Raw genomic sequence first — 11,227 nt, forward strand, 5'->3', positions numbered from 1 at the left:
TAGTGAATATCTCTTGGATTCTTTAATCGGAATCTTCGTGGTATAGGCAGGACCTGATGGCGGCATTCAAGAGAATCCGGAAGGTCTAAACCTTGTCTGTGGTATTCTGAGTAGGATTCAATGACTGAATGACTGTGACGTGCTTCAATCCTGTAACCTACTGGGCGTTAGTGACAGACGCAAAAGAGGGATTCTATTCCGGTAGGGGAGGGAACCAAACCGGTGATTGGCAGTACTGTGACAGAGTGCGTGCATTAGCTTTCACTGCGAGGATGGGAGGTAGCCATTGACAACGGTGAAACCCTACACGAGCTTGCCATGGAAAGGAGTAAGAAGGATTGGATGAAGACAGTAGGAAAGCAGAGAGACGGAAGGGAAGGCATCTTCATATGCTTGTCTGAAGCTCTTACACCAATGATATACATAAGTATCTCTATCTTTATCTTTATGTTATTTTCGTTCATCATCTATACCCATTTGAGTCTGCCTGACTGAGATTTACAAGGTGACCATAGCTTGCTTCATACCACCAATCTCCGTGGGATCGACCCTTACTCGCGTAAGGTATTACTTGGACGACCCAGTGCACTTGCTGATTAGTTGTGTGAAGTTGTAGTGTTCACAATTTCGCGCACCACTTGTTTTCTTGAGTTGTCTGCCATCTCTAGTGAGATTTTTGCAGCTTGTACCTCAAAGATCCTTAGCTTCTCCATTACTGAGAGAGGCATGAGGTTTACACTTGACCCTAAGTCACACAGAGCCTTCTTGAAGGTCATGGTGCCTATGGTACAAGGTATGGAAAACTTCCCAGGGTCTTGTCTCTTTTGAGGTAATTTCTGCCTAGACAAGTCATCCAGTTCTTTGGTGAGCAAAGGAGGTTCATCCTCCCAAGTCTCATTTCCAAATAACTTGTCATTTAGCTTCATGATTGCTCCAAGGTATTTAGCAACTTGCTCTTCAGTGACATACTCATCCTCTTCAGAGGAAGAATACTCATCAGAGCTCATGAAAGGCAGAAGTAAGTCCAATGGAATCTCTATGGTCTCATTTTGAGCCTCAGATTCCCATGGTTCCTCATTGGGGAACTCAGTGGAGGTCAGTGCACGCCCATTGAAGCCTTCCTCAATGGCGTTCACTTCATCTTCATCCTCTCCAAATTCGGCCATATTGATGGCCTTGCACTCTCCTTTTGGATTTTCTTCTGTGTTGCTTGGGAGAGTACTTGGAGGGAGTTCAGTAACTTTCTTGCTCAGCTGTCCCACTTGTGCCTCCAAATTTCTAATGGAGGACCTTGTTTCATTCATGAAACTTTGAGTGGTTTTAATTAGATCAGAGACCATGGTTGCTAAGTCAGAGGGGTTCTGCTTAGGATTCTCTGTCTGTTGCTGAGAAGATGATGGAAAAGGTTTGCCATTGTTAAACCTGTTTCTTCCACCATTATTATTGAAACCTTGTTGAGGTCTCTCTTGATTCTTCCATGAGAGATTTGGGTGATTTCTCCATGAAGAATTATAGGTGTTACCATAGGGTTCTTCTAGGTAATTCACCTCTTCCATTGAAGGGTTCTCAGGATCATAAGCTTCTTCCTCAGATGCAGCATCCTTAGTACTGCTTGGTGCATTTTGCATTCCAGACAGACTTTGAGAAATCAAATTGACTTGTTGAGTCAATATTTTATTCTGAGCCAAAATGGCGTTCAGAGTATCAATCTCAAGAACTCCTTTCTTCTGACTAGTCCCATTGTTCACAGGATTCCTCTCAGAAGTGTACATGAATTGGTTATTTGCAACCATTTCAATGAGCTCTTGAGCTTCTGTAGGCGTCTTCTTCAGATGAAGAGATCCTCCAGCAGAGCTATCCAAGGACATCTTAGATAGTTCAGATAGACCATCATAGAAAATACCTATGATGCTCCATTCAGAAAGCATGTCAGAAGGACATCTTCTGATCAATTGTTTGTATCTTTCCCAAGCTTCATAGAGGGATTCTCCATCCTTCTGTCTGAAGGTTTGGACTTCCACTCTAAGCTTACTCCATCTTTGTGGTGGAAAGAACTTTGCCAAGAAGGCATTCACTAGCTTTTCCCAAGAGTCCAGGCTTTCTTTAGGTTGAGAGTCCAACCATATTCTAGCTCTGTCTCTTACAGTAAAAGGGAATAGCATCAGTCTATAGACCTCAGGGTCAACCCCATTAGTCTTGACTGTGTCACAGATTTGCAAGAATTCAGCTAAGAACTGATGAGGATCTTCCATTGGAAGTCCATGGAACTTGCAATTCTGTTGCATTAGAGAAACTATTTGAGGCTTAAGCTCAAAGTTGTTTGCTCTAATGGCAGGGATAGAGATGCTTCTCCCATAGAAGTCGGGAGTAGGTGCAGTAAAGTCACCCAGCACCTTCCTTGCATTGTTTGCATTATTGTTGTTTTCGGCTGCCATGTCTTCTTCTTCTTTGAAGAATTCGGTCAGGTCCTCTAAAGAGAGTTGTGCTTTGGCTTCTCTTAGCTTTCTCTTCAAGGTCCTTTCGGGTTCAGGATCAGCTTCAACAAGAATGCCTTTGTCTCTGCTCCTGCTCATATGAAAGAGAAGAGAACAAGAAAATGTGGAATCCTCTATGTCACAGTATAGAGATTCCTTGAGGTGTCAGAGGAAAAGAGAAATAGAAAGAAGAAGGAGAAGAAGAATTCGAACTTTAATTAGATAAGGTTCGAATTGTGCATTTAGAGGGAGTGGTACTCCATAAATAGTAGGATGTGAGAAGGAGGGAAGTAATTTTTCGAAAATTAATTAAAATATTTTGAAAACATTTTTGAAAAACACTAATTGATTTTCGAAAATAAAAGTGGAAAAGAAATCAAGTGATTTTTGAAAAAGATTTTTAAAAATAGAAGTTAAAAAGATTTGATTGAAAACTATTTTGAAAAAGATGTGGTTAAGAAGATATGATTGGTTTTAAAAAGATGTGATTGAAAAGATATGAATTGAAAAAGATTTGATTTTAAAAAGATATGATTTGAAAACAATTTTAAAAAGATATGATTTGAAAAACAATTTTTAAAAGATTTGATGTTAAAAAATTAATGACTTGCCTAACAAGAAAAGATATGATTCAAACATAAAACCTTCCTCAACAGAAAAGGCAAAAAAATGTTCAATCAAATCATTAATTGTTAGTAAGTATCTTTGAAAAAGGAAAGAAATTGATTTTGAAAACATTTGATTGAAAAGATATGATTTGAAAAAGATTTGATTTTGAAAAACTTTGAAAACTTGAAAAAAAATTGATTTTGAAAACAAAATCTTCCCCCTAGCACCATCCTGGCGTTAAACGCCCAGAATGGTATCCATTCTGGCGTTTAACGCCCAAAATGCACCCTTTTTGGGCGTTAAACGCCCAACCAGGTACCCTGGCTGGCGTTTAAACGCCAGTCTGCCTTCTTCACTGGGCATTTTGAACGCCCAGCTTTTTCTGTATAATTCCTCTGCAGTATGTTCTGAATCTTCAATTCTTTGTATTATTGACTTGAAAAGACACAAATTAAAAATATTTTTGGATTTTTTAAAAATGAGGAATAATCAAAATGCAACTAAAATCAAATAACAATGCATGCTAGACACCAAACTTAGCAGTTTGTATACTACTGACACTATATGAGACACATAAACACTCAAGTCAAAAGAATTCAAAGATCAGAGTAAGAAATCATCAAGAATTACTTGAAGATCCTTAAGACACATGAATGAATGCATGCAATTGACACCAAACTTAAGATGAGACACTAGACTCAAGCAAGAAACATCAAATATTTTTGGTTTTTATGGTTTTTGTGAATTTTTTTGTGATTTTCGAAAATTAAGTGAAAACATCAAAATTCTTAATGAGAATTCCAGGAATCAGTGCAATGCTAGTCTAAGACTCCGGTCCAGGAATTAGACATGGCTTCACAGCCAGCCAAGCTTTCAAAGAAAGCTTCGGTCCAAAACACTAGACATGGCCAAAGGCCAGCCAAGCCTTAGCAGATCACTGCTCCAAAAGCAAGATCAACAAGCTCTTGTGATGATAAGTTGAAACCTCGGTCCAATGAAATTAGACATGGCTTTACAGCCAGCCAGATTTCAACAAATCATCATGAAACTCTAGAATTCATCTTCAAGAATTTCGAAAAAAAAAATAAATGCCTAATCTAAGCAACAAGATGAACCGTCAGTTGTCCATACACAAGAACAATCCCCGGCAACGGCGCCAAAAACTTGGTGTTGTTGCCGGATCAAAACTTGGCACTGTTATTGCAGAGAACAAATGCGAAACCGTAGTTAGGACATTTAATTCCCCGGCAACGGCGCCAAAAACTTGGTGCACGAAATTGTGATCAATACTTTTCAAAACATAAACAATCCCTAGTAATGGCTCCAAAGACTTGGTGCTCAATACCATGGCATAAACACAACTTCGCACAACTAACCAGCAAGTGCACTGGGTCGTCCAAGTAATAAACCTTACGCGAGTAAGGGTCGATCCCACGGAGATTGGTGGTATGAAGCAAGCTATGGTCACCTTGTAAATCTCAGTCAGGCAGACTCAAATGGGTATAGTGGTAAACGAATAAAGCAATAAGATAAAGATAGAGATACTTATGTATATCATTGGTGTAAGAGCTTCAGACAAGCGTATGAAGATGCTTTCCCTTCCGTCTCTCTGCTTTCCTACTGTCTTCATCCAATCCTTCTTACTCCTTTCCATGGCAAGCTCATGTAGGGTTTCACCGTTGTCAGTGGCTACCTCCCATCCTCTCATTGAAAATACGTCCCTGATGCTCTGTCACAGCATAGGCTAATCATCTGTCGGTTCTCAATCAGGCCGGAATAGAATCCAGTGATTCTTTTGCGTCTGTCACTAACGCCCCGCCCTCAGGAGTTTGAAGCACGTCACAGTCATTCAATCATTGAATCCTACTCAGAATACCACAGACAAGGTTAGACCTTCCGGATTCTCTTGAATGCCGCCATCAGTTCTTGCCTATACCACGAAGACTCTGATCTCACGGAATGGTTGGCTCGTTTGTCAGGCGAGCACTCGGTTGTCAGGCGATCAACCATGCATCATGCAATCAGAAATCCAAGAGATATTCACGAAGCCTCAAATGCTTGTAGAACAAGAATGGTTGTCAGTCACCTTGTTCATAGGTGAGAATGATGATGAGTGTCACAGATCATCACATTCATCAGGTTGAAGAACAAGTGATATCTTGGACAAAGAACAAGCGGAATTGAATAGAAGAACAATAGTAATTGCATTAATACTCGAGGTACAGCAGAGCTCCACACCTTAATCTATGGTGTGTAGAAACTCCACCGTTGAAAATACATAAGAACAAGGTCTAGGCATGGCCGAATGGCCAGCCTCCCAAATGATCTAAGATAGCATAAAACTCAGAGATAGCTACCCCGATTAGATGTCAAATACAATAGTAAAAGGTCCTACTTATAGAAAACTAGTAGCCTAAGGTGTACAAAGATGAGTAAATGACATAAAAATCCACTTCCGGGCCCACTTGGTGTGTGCTTGGGCTGAGCAATGAAGCATTTTCGTGTAGAGACTTGTCTTGGAGTTAAACGCCAGCTTTTATGCCAGTTTGGGCGTTTAACTCCCATTTAGGTGCCAGTTCCGGCGTTTAACGCTGGAATTTCTTGAGGTGACTTTGAACGCCGGTTTGGGCCATCAAATCTTGGGCAAAGTATGGACTATCATATATTTCTGGAAAGCCCAGGATGTCTACTTTCCAACGCCGTTGAGAGCGCGCCAATTGGGCTTCTGTAGCTCCAGAAAATCCACTTCGAGTGCAGGGAGGTCAGAATCCAACAACATCTGCAGTCCTTTTCAGTCTCTGAATCAGATTTTTGCTCAGAACCTTCAATTTCAGCCAGAAAATACCTGAAATCACAGAAAAATACACAAACTCATAGTAAAGTCCAGAAAAGTGAATTTTAACTAAAAACTAATAAAAATATACTAAGAACTTAACTAAAACTACCAAAAACATACTAAAAACAATGCCAAAAAGTGTACAAATTATCCGCTCATCATCCACCTCTATTCCCCTGCTTGAAATTTTGTGCCCAAGGACAATTCCTTCAGTCACCATAAAGTGACATTTCTCCCAGTTTAAAACCAGGTTAGTCTCTTGGCATCTTTTCAGGACAAGTGATAGGTGGTTAAGACAGGAGCTGAATGAGTCTCCATATACTGAGAAGTCATCCATGAAGACTTCCAGAAATTTCTCTACCATATCTGAGAAGATAGAGAGCATGCACCTCTGAAAGGTTGCAGGTGCATTGCACAGACCAAAAGGCATCCTTCTGTAGGCAAACACGCCAGAAGGGCAAGTAAATGCTGTTTTCTCTTGGTCCTGAGGGTCTACTGCAATTTGGTTGTAGCCTGAATAGCCATCCAAAAAGCAGTAGTAATCATGACCAGCTAGTCTTTCTAGCATTTGGTCTATGAATGGTAAAGGGAAATGATCCTTTCTGGTGGCTGTATTGAGCCTTCTGTAGTCAATACACATGCGCCACCCTGTGACTGTTCTTGTAGGAACCAGTTCATTTTTTTCATTATGAACCACTGTCATGCCTCCCTTTTTGGGGACAACTTGGACAGGGCTCACCCAGGGGCTATCAGAAATAGGATAAATAATCCCAGCCTCTAGTAATTTAGTGACCTCTTTCTGCACCACCTCCTTCATGGCCGGATTTAGCCTCCTCTGTGGTTGGACCACTGGTTTGGCATTATCCTCCAACAGGATCTTGTGCATGCATCTAGCTGGGCTAATGCCCTTAAGGTCACTTATGGACCACCCAAGAGCTGTCTTGTGTGTCCTTAGCACTTGAATCAGTGCTTCCTCTTCCTGTGGATTTAAAGCAGAGCTTATAATCACTGGAAAAGTGTCACCTTCTCCCAGAAATGCGTACTTCAGGGATGGTGGTAGAGGTTTGAGTTCAGGTTTGGGAGGTTTATCCTCCTCCTGAGGAATTTTCGAAAATTCCTTTGCTTCCTCTAGTTCTTCTTGATCAGGTTGAGCATCTTTGAAGAAGTCCTCAAGCTCTGATTCTAGGCTTTCAGCCATATTGATCTCTTCTACCAGAGAGTCAATAATGTCAGCGCCCATGCAGTCAATTGGTGTGTCTGGATGCTGCATGGCTTTTACAGCATTCAACTTGAACTCATCCTCATTGACTCTCAGGGTCACTTCCCCCCTTTGTACATCAATGAGAGTTCGTCCAGTTGCTAGGAAAGGTCTTCCTAGAATGAGAGTTGCATTCTTGTGCTCCCCCATTTCCAGCACCACAAAGTCAGTTGGAAAGGCAAAGGGCCCAACCTTGACAATCATGTCCTCTATTATGCCTGATGGATATTTAATGGAGCCATCAGCAAGTTGGAGGCATATCCTGGTTGGTTTGACTTCTCCAGCCAACCCAAGCTTTCTGATAGTGGATGCAGGTATTAGATTGATGCTTGCTCCAAGATCACATAGAGCTGTCTTGGTGCAAGCACCTTCTAATGTGCATGGTATCATAAAGCTTCCAGGATCTTGAAGCTTTTCTGGTAAGCTTTTTAGAATGACTGCACTGCATTCTTCAGTGAGAAACACTTTTTCAGTTTCTCTCCAATCCTTCTTATGACTTAAGATCTCTTTCATGAACTTAGCATAAGAAGGTATTTGCTCAAGTGCCTCTGCAAACGGAATCTTTATTTCAAGAGTTCTTAAATAGTCTGCAAAGCGGGCAAATTGCTTATCCTGTTCTGCTTTGCGGAGTTTCTGAGGATAAGGCATCTTGGCTTGATATTCTTCAACCTTAGATGCTGCAGGTTTATTCCTTACAGAAGTGGTTGAAGAAGCCTTTTTAGAGGGATTATTGTCAGCACTCTCGGGTGTCTGATCCTCCCTTGGCGTATGAACGCTAGGATTGGGTGGAAAATGGGCGTTAAACGCCAGCTTTTCCCCCTTTTCTGGCGTTTGAACGCCAGAACTGGGCAGGGAATGGGCGTTTAACGCCAGCTCTTCCCCCTTTTCTGGCGTTTGAACGCCAGAACTGGGCAAGGAATGGGCGTTTAACGCCAGCTTTCCTTCCCTTTCTGGCGTTTGAACGCCAATGACATTCCTCTCTGGGCTCTTACTGTCCTCAGAGGGATTTTGAACAGTGGTTTGGTTATCCTCTGTCATTTGCTCCTTGTTTGGCTTTTTGCTCTTTGGAGCAGTGGTATTCAGTGTCTTCCCACTCCTCAGTTGAACTGCTTGACATTCCTCTGTTATCTGTTTAGATATTTGTTGTTTTGCTTGTTTCAACTGCAGTTCTATGCTCTTGTTAGCAACCTTAGTATCATGGAGCATTTCTTTAAATTCTGCTAACTGTTCTGTCATCAGGAGCAATTGTTGATTAAGCTCATTCATCTGTTCTTGAGGATTAGGATCAGTGACTAATGCCATGACTTCCTCTTTTGGAACGAACTCATTGCTAGAATATAAGTATTGGTTTCTAGCAACAGTGTCTATAAGCTCTTGAGCTTCTTCAATTGTCTTCCTCATGTGTATAGATCCACCAGCTGAGTGGTCTAAAGATATCTGAGCTTTTTCTGTAAGCCCATAGTAGAAGATGTCTAACTGTACCCACTCTGAAAACATTTCAGAGGGGCATTTTCTAAGCATACCTCTATACCTCTCCCAGGCATTATAAAGGGATTCATTATCCTCTTGTTTAAAGCCTTGGATGTCCAGCCTTAGCTGTGTCATCCTCTTTGGAGGGTAAAAATGATTCAGGAATTTGTCTGACAACTGTTTCCATGTCTTTATGCTTGCTGTAGGTTGGTTATTCAACCACCTTTTAGCTTGATCTTTTACAGCAAATAGAAACAGTAATAGTTTGTAGACATCCTGATCTACCTCTTTATCATGTACTGTGTCAGCAATTTGTAAGAACTGTGCCAGAAACTCAGTAGGTTCTTCCTGTGGAAGACCGGAATACTGGCAATTTTGCTGCACTATGATAATGAGTTGAGGATTTAGCTCAAAGCTGCTTGCTTTGATGGGAGGTATACAGATGCTACTCCCATATGCAGCTGTAATGGGGTTAGCATATGACCCCAGAGTCCTTTTGGACTGATTAATCCCACTTAAGTCCATAATGGACAAAAGGGAAATGACAATGATTGCAAATAGATAAATTTTGTTTTTTTTTTTAAATTAAACGAAAAAAAATTAAAATAAAATAAAAGGAAATTAAGATAAAAATTCGAAAATCAAAAAGAAAATAAAATCAAAGCAAATTGAGAACTGAATCAATTATTTAATTAAAAAGATTTTGAAAATAGCAATTAAAAAGATATGATTGAAAATTTTTTTGAAAAAGATTTGATTTTTAAAAAGAGGAAAGAGAAAAACAACAAAAAGACACCAAACTTAAAATTTTTAGAAAATCAAACACTAATTTTCGAAAATTTTAAAGGAAAAACACAAAGAGGACACCAAACTTAGAATTTTTATGAATCAAAAAGGGACTAAAAACATGCAAAAATCGAAAATTAAAAGAAAAGACAAAAGCATGCAATTGACACCAAACTTAGAATATGAACTAGACTCAACTAAAAGACTCTAAACCAATAAAGACAAAACAGTCCTAATCTAAGCAACAAGATAAGCCGTCAGTTGTCCAAACTCGAACAATCCCCGGCAACGGCGCCAAAAACTTGGTGCACGAAATTGCAATCACACTTTTGCAATCCCGCACAACTAACCAGCAAGTGCACTGGGTCGTCCAAGTAATACCTTGCGTGAGCAAGGGTCGATCCCACGGAGATTGTCGGCTTGAAGCAAGCTATGGTTATCTTGTAAATCTTAGTCAGGATATCAGAAATTATCAGGATTGATTGTGAAAAGCAAAAGAACATAAAATAGGTACTTGTTCAGCAGTAATGGAGAATAGGTTGAGGCTTTGGAGATGCTCCATCTTCTGAATCTCTGCTTTCCTACTGTCTTCTTCATCAAACACGCAAGGCTCCTTCCATGGCAAGCTGTATGTAGGGTTTCACCGTTGTCAGTGGCTACCTCCCATCCTCTCATTGGAAATGTTCAACGCACCCTGTCACGGCACGGCTATCCATCTGTCGGTTCTCAATCAGGCCGGAATAGAATCCAGTTATTCTTTTGCGTCTGTCACTAACGCCCCGCCTTCAGGAGTTTGAAGCTCGTCACAGTCATTCAATCATTGAATCCTACTCAGAATACCACAGACAAGGTTTAGACCTTCCGGATTCTCTTGAATGCCGCCATCAGTTCTAGCTTATACCACGAAGATTCTGGTTAAGGAATTCAAGAGATATCTACTCAATCTAAAGTAGAACAGAGGTGGTTGTCAGGCACATGTTCATAGTCGAGAATGATGATGAGTGTCACGGATCATCACATTCATCCGGGTTAAGAGCAAGTGATATCTTAGAGTGGAAGCAAGCATGATTGAATAAGAAACAGTAGTAATTGCATTAATCCATCAAGACACAGCAGAGCTCCTCACCCCCAACCATGGGGTTTAGAGACTCATGCCGTGGAATGTACACAAAGAAACGTGTAAAAATGTCATGAGGTACTGATACAATGTCAAAAGATCCTATTAATAGTAAAACTAGTATCCTAAGGTTTACAGAAATGAGTAAATGACAGAAAAATCCACTTCCGGGCCCACTTGGTGTGTGCTTGGGCTGAGCAATGAAGCATTTTCGTGTAGAGACCTTTTCTAGAGTTAAACGCCAGCTTTCATGCCAGTTTGGGCGTTTAACTCCAAGTTTTATGCCAGTTCCGGCGTTTAACGCTGGAATTTCTGAGGCCGAATTGCTACGCCGGTTTGGGCCATCAAATCTTGGGCAAAGTATGGACTATCATATATTGCTGGAAAGCCCAGGATGTCTACTTTCCAACGCCGTTAAGAGCGCGCCAATTGGGCTTCTGTAGCTCCAGAAAATCCACTTCGAGTGCAGGGAGGTCAGAATCCAACAGCATCTGCAGTCCTTTTCAGTCTCTGAATCAGATTTTTGCTCAGAACCTTCAATTTCAGTCAGAAAATACCTGAAATCACAGAAAAACACACAAACTCATAGTAAAGTCCAGAAAAGTGAATTTTAACTAAAAACTAATAAAAATATAATAAAAACTAACTAAAAGATACTAAAAACATACTAAAAACAA

At 40.6% G+C, this 11,227-nt stretch overlaps 1 non-coding gene across 1 annotated transcript; it reads left to right on the top strand.

Moving 5' to 3' along the window:
• Positions 1–1,922: 1,922 nt before the first annotated feature.
• Positions 1,923–2,030, top strand: LOC130947016 (small nucleolar RNA R71). The gene has a single exon (XR_009072430.1). It is a non-coding gene; the product is annotated as a small nucleolar RNA R71 (small nucleolar RNA).
• Positions 2,031–11,227: the final 9,197 nt, after the last annotated feature.

This window comes from Arachis stenosperma, chromosome 8, assembly GCF_014773155.1.
Source record: "Arachis stenosperma cultivar V10309 chromosome 8, arast.V10309.gnm1.PFL2, whole genome shotgun sequence".
In the NCBI taxonomy this organism is placed as follows: domain Eukaryota; kingdom Viridiplantae; phylum Streptophyta; class Magnoliopsida; order Fabales; family Fabaceae; genus Arachis; species Arachis stenosperma.